Source organism: Limulus polyphemus, unplaced genomic scaffold (assembly GCF_000517525.1).
Source record: "Limulus polyphemus unplaced genomic scaffold, Limulus_polyphemus-2.1.2 Scaffold391, whole genome shotgun sequence".
Taxonomy (NCBI): Eukaryota; Metazoa; Arthropoda; class Merostomata; order Xiphosura; family Limulidae; genus Limulus; species Limulus polyphemus.
Window position 1 is genome coordinate 423,894 of NW_013666001.1, and position 9,841 is coordinate 433,734.

Below are 9,841 nucleotides of genomic sequence, written 5' to 3' on the forward strand. Positions count from 1 at the left end.
GAGTAGCCCAAGAGTTGGCGTGGGTGGTGATGACTAGCTGACCTTCACTCTAGTCTTACACTGCTAATTAGGGACGGCTAGCGCAGATAGCCCTCGTGTAGGTTTGCGCGAAATTAAAAAAAAACTAACAAAACAAACAACAACTCTTATAAAGATATATTTTCTAAATATGAATATGACAACAACGCATCTAATGGAAATCACAAAATCGTGGCAATGACCAAACGAATCTATCATAACAGCCAATACTAATTCAAGAGCATAAAGAGCCAATCACGTTATTTGTTCACGTGTTTGTTATTAAGCTCAAAGCTACACAATGAGCTATCTGTGATCTACCAACCGCGGGTATCAAAATTCAAATTTTAGAGTTATAAGTTGAGATGCTTACTTCTGAGCCACCGGAGCTGTACCATCACAAGTATCGAAACCCGGTTTTTGGCATTATAAGCCTTCAGATTATCACTGAGCCATTGGGATAAGGAGTGAAGTAAGTGGATTCAAAAATCATAAGTATTTATTTTCGAAAAAAATGTAATATATGTTTGATATTGACAACTTATATTATCATTTAAATGTTCATATTTGATCTTCATTATTCTTCGTCGACGATGTTAACATACATTAAAGATTTGCATCCCACAGATTCTGGGTGTCGTCTAAACACAAACGAAGTTTGGATGAAATTCTATTAACAGTTTCAGAACTCACAATGAAACAAAGTATATATATACTAGTAAATACTTCAAAACTGTTTTCCAGAATCAACCATAATCAAAAATAGTTCAATGACACGGAACTTCTGCACACGTTGGCAAAATAATTTTGTTTTGAGGAATTCCCTTTAATATTTCTATTTTGGATTTAACAGTGGAAATCTGATAAATATCCTCAATTTACACTTTTAACAAAAACGCCCAGACACACGGTTGCAACTGCACATACTTACATCAGTGAAAGGTGAGATTTGTCAAATTTTATTTCTTCACTATTGGTCAAGCATTTTTGATGAAACTACGCAGCAGAAAATTCTAATACTCGAATCAAAACATTGAGATGTTTAATGTCAATTTACATATGAGGCTTTACAATATATTTGGTATGAGTTCTGAAGATTGTATGGAATTCAAAATGAAATTTCATACAGCTAGTTCAACTAACCTTAATTATGTATAAAGATCATCACCAACAGAACCGTGCATAATTGCAAAACATAATTTTATGATAATCCCTCTGTTAGAATATAAAATAATAGAATGAGCAGTTATAGGATGTTACATTAAACTTCAATCTCTTCGACTGTACACCTTTAAGAAATAATTTTGGTTCGAGAAATTCTTCTTTAATGGCCTGTTTTGGATTTCACAGTGAAAACCTGATAAACGTCCTCATTTTATACCTTTAATAAACACCCACACACTTTTGAAACTTAGTTCGTTCTTTTACCCAATAAATATCAAAGACCTTCCTCAACATATTAAATTTCTTGTGTAGCGTTTATTCAACTTTTAATACATTTTACTTATACTGATAAACTTACATGTAATTTTATCTGGAACTGTTGTTTTCTAATCGTTAATGAATCAAAAGAATCTTGAGTCAACTTTGATTATGCAATGTAGCACTTAATACTACACATGTAACATTTGTTGTTAATTTTTAAGTGACGTTAGACTACTTATCGTACCGAATATTTATTAAGGAAAGCAAAATTATTCGAGTTAAAGCAATTGTAGATAGCAGAAAGCATGCTGAATGTAAAAATAAAAATTTGGTACTTTTAATTTGATTTTGCTGATTAAATGCGTATAACAATTCACCAGGAAACTACCATGTCGTGTGTTAATTATATGCATTGTATGTTATAAGTGAAAATACTTGTAAAACGTTATATGATAATTATCTCTTCAGGATAACGTTTTAGTTTTTACGTTATGTTGCAATAAGTTATGTAATCAGATTACGAATAACTTGATAGGGAAACTTTTATTTGATATTATATGATAGTTTATAAGAAAATTATGATCTTACTTTAAAATCGTAGAAAAAAACCATCCTATAATACATTAACCTAACTTTTGTATGACATTATTGGAAAGGGTATTTGCCAATACATCGTTTAATTTACTCACCATTTCTTTCTGAAGAAACGTAGAAACAAAAAACGCATTCTTATTTAATTATTTTTAAAACTCGACATGACTGTGTAAAGTTTAGTTTTACTTTTGTAAGTTTGTGTAGAAATGCTATATGAAAAACGTAGTGACTGTTAGAAGCAATTAAGCCATTATATAACTTTAAGCATTATGTAGCATGCTAACTATAAAATATCTCATTAAACTTAAGAGGATATTAAATGGATCTAGAATTTTTTTTGATCACCTACTTAAAAATGTTGGTGATGGTGAAAAGACTTGACATTGATTTGTTATCAAATTAATTCTAAATTAGTGGATAAAATACGATAAAAATTAAATTTGGAAGCCTTTACTCTTTGTGACTGTTTTTGTAGTTTCGACTATCACAAATATCCTATGGTTGCATATGTTATATCGTCAACAGAGTTACTTAATTACAGATAAATGACAATCTACAATGCAGGAAGTAATGATTAATGTTAAATTCCTATCATTTCAGTTAACTATATGTAAATAAGCTACATTTAAAAACAAAACAAAAACAGATTACATAAAAACGATGGATAGCGTGAATTTTATATAGCATATCTAAGCCTTAGATGAAGTACAATTACTTTTCATTTTATAGAGAAGGAAAATAAATAAGTAAATAAATAAATTTAAAAATATATACTTGAGAAACAAAGACGCAGCCACGAAACAAATGTCCAACGCCGGGGCACAAATCATAGGGCGGATCATTTTGTAATGTGTCCTGGTTTGTTGAGGCACCGTCGGAAGTAAGATCCAAATTGCCTTGGTGCGCTTTGAGCGTGCTTTGATCTAGCAAAAATTGCTATCCACAGGATGACGTAATTCATAAGTTTTAATGTAAATCGAGTTATCCCGAGTGGGTTAAATATTATAGTTATCAGCGAGAAATATTTGGTTAATCAATATATTTTATTATACATTTCTTAAGTAGATACATTTTGGTTTAAGCTTCAGATATTTCAGATCTACAGTTTTCTTTATTCTTTGTGTTAAATGGCTAACTAAATAATAGAGCTACACTTTCATTGTGTAAAAAGTGACAAGAAAACGAGAAACTGTAAGTAGAGCACAATGAATAAATATCAGTAATTATATGTTTGTATTAAGAATCTAAAATGACAGCCTTATACTAGTTCTTGATTACTAAGATAATCTCTACAATAAAGCAACTTGTATCTTCGTGTCAGTAAAAAAAGGTTTCCAACTTCCTAGCCTTTGATCACCAAGAAACATTCAAGAGTTCTTGGGTATGACTCACAGGGATTCAAAAACCTTCAATTTATTCGTTTTCTCATTTCTACGGTTTGTCAGCCATTTCAATCTCTCTTCCTATTACTTACACCTTAGGATCTGGTTCCCGGATTTTAATTGCCAGAAAGGTAGGGTGTGGCCCACTGACTAGCTTAGCTTGACTGTGAATCTGAGGATATATGGTTCGTGATCCGTTGATGCAAAAAAGCTATCATAACTTTATTAAATTTCTCATTTTTATAAGTTCGGTTGCCATTTCGTTTTCCTCTTTGCTAAATAAAGTCTATGTGCTTATTTAAAAAAATCGTCAATGTCTCTTTCGGTAAAACGAAACCATTTTAGAATAAAATAAAATGTAAAATTTAGAAATGCATAAGTATATTTATTGGGGAATTCAATTCACTCAAAAACAAAACAATTTTTCGCATATCCCTCCAAGGACAGTGATGTAAATACTGCAAGTGGCGAGGCTGATTTTGCTTGTACACGCTTTAAAGTGTTTTGTTTTTTACTAATAATGTGAAACTACAATCGTTAACAATAACATTTCCTTGAAGAGACATAAATGACCTTCCACTTGTACCATACTAGTTTGACTTGAAGACCAACAGTGTATATGCGCAGTTTTGAATGTGTCTGCTGTCCAGTATTTTAATGTCATTTTATTACAGCATGATAAGGAAAATAACTATCTAGGGAATATTAAATTACATTACAAGGAAATTTACAGCGTATAGTTAAGAAATTGAAACGTGTTTTTATCCTTTTCCTTTTCAATTACTAAAACCATTAAAAATAGACTTAACTTCTTACTAAAAAAAGAAACACATATTGCTATTAGACTCATAAAAACATATCATATGTCTGGAAATATAGAGTGAAATGTAATATAAATGCTTTAACCATCAAGAGCTTATGTGGGTGAGCAAACATAGTAAAATTACCTAATTCACAGATATTTGTGGTTGAAAGCCAGATATAAGGAAAAGAGTAATTACTAAATGCATTACTCTATATTTTCTTTAATCTTAGGCTACACTAATAACTGATATTTTTTATTTCCACTTACATATTAGATTAACATAATTATTAACATAAATAGTAACATAATATTTATGTTGCATTATTCATACTAACTAATGAAGACATTTGAAGAATTATTTAGTCATTATAGATTTATATTAACCTATATATTAACACAGGCTTACAACCTATGTCTTAGTGTTTTTCAGAGGTTGATTTTTTATATATGACACTTCTATTTGTGCTGATATGTGTCTGCGTAATATCAGTGAACATGGACATATCACGATATATCTTCATATTATTCACCTAATTACATTTAATTCACATTTCACAGCTTCATACTACACATATCTTTAAAGGTTAATGTAAAATAATGAAAATATTTGTGATATTAATCATTCCAGCACATAAATTGTTTATCATTTTATCACTTTTTACACTAACCTGATGCGTCAGTAACAAGTTTACATACTTACCTAAAATGTGGTACACAGGAGATTACCCATTCTATAGTTTTGCGATAAAACAACAACACAAAACAGCAACATTTTTTGGAGTAGAGCTATAGATCATTTACATTGCTATACCCTTTTAGGAAAAAAAATCCAAACATTGAGAAAAGATACGGCCCTGGCAGATTATTATTTTATATTACTTTCTCTGATCAAAATGATAACGTTTTACTAGAGTAATAAATAAATAAGAATTCAAGTAATGTACAGTTACCTCAATCCACTTAAATGGACATAATTCAAAAACAAACTAATGAGGATTTTATCATTAAATAGCATTTATTCTATGCTGATTATATATTTTACATTCAGTAAATCAAGCACATTGTCAGGATCCAGAAATACGAAATTAATTTAGGCTTCTGATCGACTTTCTCTTTAGGTAAACGTATATAAACATATTAAAGTAATCTTTAGTTTATGTATATTGTACTCAATCTCACATTTCTCATCGAATGAAATAGGAGTAAAAATATTTGTGCATACGTTTTGCATTTCACTGCTACAAAACGAAAAGAAAAACGTAGCTCTTGGCTCTGTCCAAATCATAGACAAGGATCTAAGTACAGGAAATATGTTAAGCCCTACTATAATGTTGAATTTCTGCTTGTTTGGTTTAATTTTATCGGACACTAAAATCCTTTTACAGGTAGACAGAAATCTCAGAAGCGCTCATTTGAATATAAAGTATTACTTCGAACCTTGATTCTGATCTGAAAGTTACTATTTAATTTACCACATAAGAAATTTTGAATTTCATCTTATGCACTCAGTAATCAATATTTTTGGTGTAGAAGAAACACAAATATAACATCACTGATTAAAATTTATTCGTGCATAATATACCAAGGCTATATCTTGGTGCTTCACAAAAGTCAACTTTAGATTGTTTTCACCAAACTTACAAAGGAATTTCTCGCATTAGTGAGTTTAACAAAGGCGAAATCTTGCTTTAGGTATCAACCTCTAGAAAAAAAAGGTGGATCTTACACATTGTTAGTTTCTAAGGGACAGTTGGGTGCACTACAATGTGGCCAACTATTTTCAGTTTCTATGTAAACAAGGGGCCTTGTCGAACAATAGCTTGTTGTTTATAACATTGGAGAAACATGAAATACAAGCAATAAAACAAAAGCTCTTACATAATTATGAGGTTTTTTATGAATATGTAAAATGCGACATTCAGAATACTAAGACTCATTCATACTTAAGCCAATTTTACCAGTAAAGGTGTTTAAGAGTTCAAACACGTACTTTCAAATGTATTATCAATCCCGGTGCAAGTAACAAAAGGTATAGTATGTTTATAACACATTAGTGTTAATGATGTTTATCAAGACGAACTTTATCATATTATTCACACAAAGCGATAGTGGATTTTTTTTATGTCATTAATGTGAATTTGAAATTAAATAGCTGACTGAATTTAAAATCAGTGTTTTTTTAATTTAGATTATGTTATTCTGTAAACACCAGGGATGGGAGGAATACTGGAGATCATTAATCGAATATATATACGAATACTTCATATTTTTATGAATACGAATAAGAAAACGAATACAGGAAAAAAGCTGTCTATTCGAATACGAATTTATCGGGTAATATGCAATAATGATAAAACAGCAGACGATAAGATGTCAATACCTATATTTTATGAAACAAACTTTTTAGAAACTGAAAGAAAACATAATTTGAACAAATGATAACATTTCGATACTTATATTTTTCGAAATGCAATAACAAATTTTAGAACAAAATATATTTTGATAGGAGACTTGCAGATATTATAACTGTCCATTGTTCTTTATTAACATCAGTTTCTCAAATGTCTTTTCAGTGAGACAGTAACTATCGGGTTTGAGGGTTTTGCTTCCGATTCTAAGCAAATAATCAACAGGGGCAGAGGATGCTGGAACATTCGGGTAGCATTTGGCTGGTAGAGATAGGGTAGGAAAGTGGTTTTTATAGACTTTTCAACAATCTAGAAGGTTGCTCTCTTCAGGAATGCAAAAACCATCGAAGTAAGGGTTGATCTCTGTATTCTCTGAAGACGAGGTGACTGATTTCTTGGAGGCAGCAAGGAACCTTAAAAGCTTACTTCTTTTGTGAGGGGGGATTTACAGTCATTTTCTGGTTTCATAATTATAGGATTGTTTGTTGAGGAAACTTTCTTGACTTCTTGCTGCAGGAGAATTCGATTGGACTCACAGAGCATAGGTCTAGTGACACATCAGTCATCTGGGATCCAATGCCACGGTCAAGCAGAAGACACTTCGTTGCTCATACTGAGTCAGTCGGGTGAGAACAGATTACTTCAGTACAAGGGCAAGATTGAAATTACATCTGGACTACATGCTGTCATTCTCAGTCATCAGCCCACAAACACATGACACAACATAACTGGAGGTAACAATGTTCTGACACTGGATAAAATCTATTGCCTCTTCAAAAGGTGTCATTATTGTCAATAAATCTGCAAGCACAGTTCGGTCATGTAAAATAAGCTTCGATGTACCAGTATCTAGATTATCCAATTTCTCCTTAGAAATCTTCAATAAAGACTTTAGAATCTTAATTTCTAAGTTCCATCTTGTTGATGTTACCGACTGAAATGTAGCCTCTTCCTCAAGTAGAACAATTGCTTACGTTGATTTTCGAATGTAGGACACGATGGCTGATGCTTTGTAAATTATTTTCAGTAGAGGTCCAACTTTTTTTCATGTCATCCCTTACCACAAGCTGAAGCGTGTGGGAAAAGCAGAGTTAATGTTCAGGAAGAAATTCGGATAAATTGTTTTCTGATTTAGATTCATACAAAAATTCATCTTCTGAGTCACTATCTGCAGATGAGCTATCACCATCTCACACACTAGGATGTGTTTGCAGTTCAAATTCAGGCAAGCAGAAAGCCTTGAATCATCATGGAGGATACATTATCAGATGTCATATATAACACCTTGTTGTTGATGTTAAAGAGATTTATTATTTCATCATATTGAGCAGCAATGTTATCAGATGTGTGACGCCCCTTGAAACTATGATTTCACGAAACCAGCATATGTATTATTGAAGGCTATATTGTTTCTAATTAACCCCATAAATACAATATCATATAACATCTGGGAATAGTATCCGATTATTTTTCAGTGGGAGCCCTCTAATGACACAGCGGAATGTTTGCGGACTTACAACATTGGAAACCGTATTTCGGTACCCGTGATGGGCAGAGTACAGATAGCGCATTGTGTAGATTTGTACTTAATTACACACAAACATTTTTCAGTAGGATATCAAATACAACTTATACAATACAAAACCCTTGAACAAAAAGATAGTGGTAAAGGATAATGATTGTACGTACATTACTGTTTATTCACGTGTTCTAACATGATTCCGATGAAAAAATAAATACCGAACATTTTTTACAAGGTGAATAAAAAGTCGCTAGTTACACCCATTGAATTTGCAACAGCTCTTATAATTGAGTTGTTATGCTGTTTATGAACAAGAACATTTCTAATCAAATAATATTAAACATATTTGATATTTAAACTGCCTTATTTAACATAATTCTTGATATATAAAATCTTCATGTTTACGAGTTCGTATATTTCATTTAAAGTGCGGTTTTCTTTTAGTCCGAAATAAAAGCATGTTGTCCTAAACCTCATACGCTTTTGATTTGTTATTCTGAAAGTATTATTTTATCAATCAATAAAACAAGAGATAATAAGATATGATAAAATATTTTACAAACAGATAAGTTGAACAAATTATTACAAAACTATTAAACTTTTTAATGTTTGATTAGCCTTGAGTTATCTTTAATAGTTTCCTTATTTCGTCAATCCATAAAGACAAAATATAACCACGCAATAAATATAAACTAAGAATGAGTTCTTCAGATATTCACTTAGTTATGTTTTTCTGGTAAAATGTCATTCTGATAAATGATTGACCTTTATACAATTGCTATTCTGTGTAGATATCTTTACATGCTATAAACGTTTCAGCAACTTCTCGGAAGATGTTAATAAACCTATGACGATATGAGGCTATATTCAACTTTTTGGGTTGCATATTATGCTTTATGGGATAACTAAATTCATCAGATGTAAACTGCAATTAATGAGCACTAGAGCGAACATTTATTTTTAAAAAATCACCAAAACAGGCTGTTCTTTACAAGGCAGAATTAACAACTTGTGATAGATGGGCAGCCTGCTGAGTAAATGGTAAATGGAAGGTTTCATGAAGATACGTGCCCAATCAAATCATTTGCCTTCACTCCAGTATGTTATCTATTGAAAATTTTCGTCAATCAACATTTAATATCAATGGAAACTAAAGATTCTTCTCAAAAGCCGATAAAGGTAAAATTCATTTACTAAACATAACTGCAAAATGTGACATATGTTCTGAGTTTCATCTAGTACTCAATATAGCTAGTTTGTATTACATGTAAAAGGTTTGTATCACCTGTAATTGTAGTATCACAATTTTTAAATCATTTGACATTTCTAGCGATGCAAACACCACTAATTACTGTTAGAATGGAATAAAGTAACAAATGATATGATTTTGATGCAGGTAAGACTGTGGTGATTTCGGTTTGATTTTAAATGACGCAAAGCTTATACTGAAGTAGGAAAAGTTAACCTACCATATAACTTGCTCTTGCACTGAATGGCCTGGTGATTGGGGCTCTCGACTCGCAATCTGAATGTCGCAGGTTCGAATTCACTCAAACATGCTCCCTCTTTCAACTGTGGCGCAGCATGGCCAGGTGGTTAGGGCACTCGACTCGCAATGTGAGGGTCGTGGGTTCGAGCCCCGTCACACCAAACATGCTCGCCCTTTTAGCCGTGGAGCGTTATAATG

The 9,841-nt window shown here is 31.8% G+C and overlaps 1 protein-coding gene across 4 annotated transcripts in view; it reads right to left on the bottom strand.

Annotated features, from left to right (window-relative positions):
- Nucleotides 1–9,841, bottom strand: part of LOC106457914 (synaptogenesis protein syg-2-like) — a 150,905-nt gene that overhangs the window by 42,610 nt on the left and 98,454 nt on the right. The window lies entirely within an intron of this gene.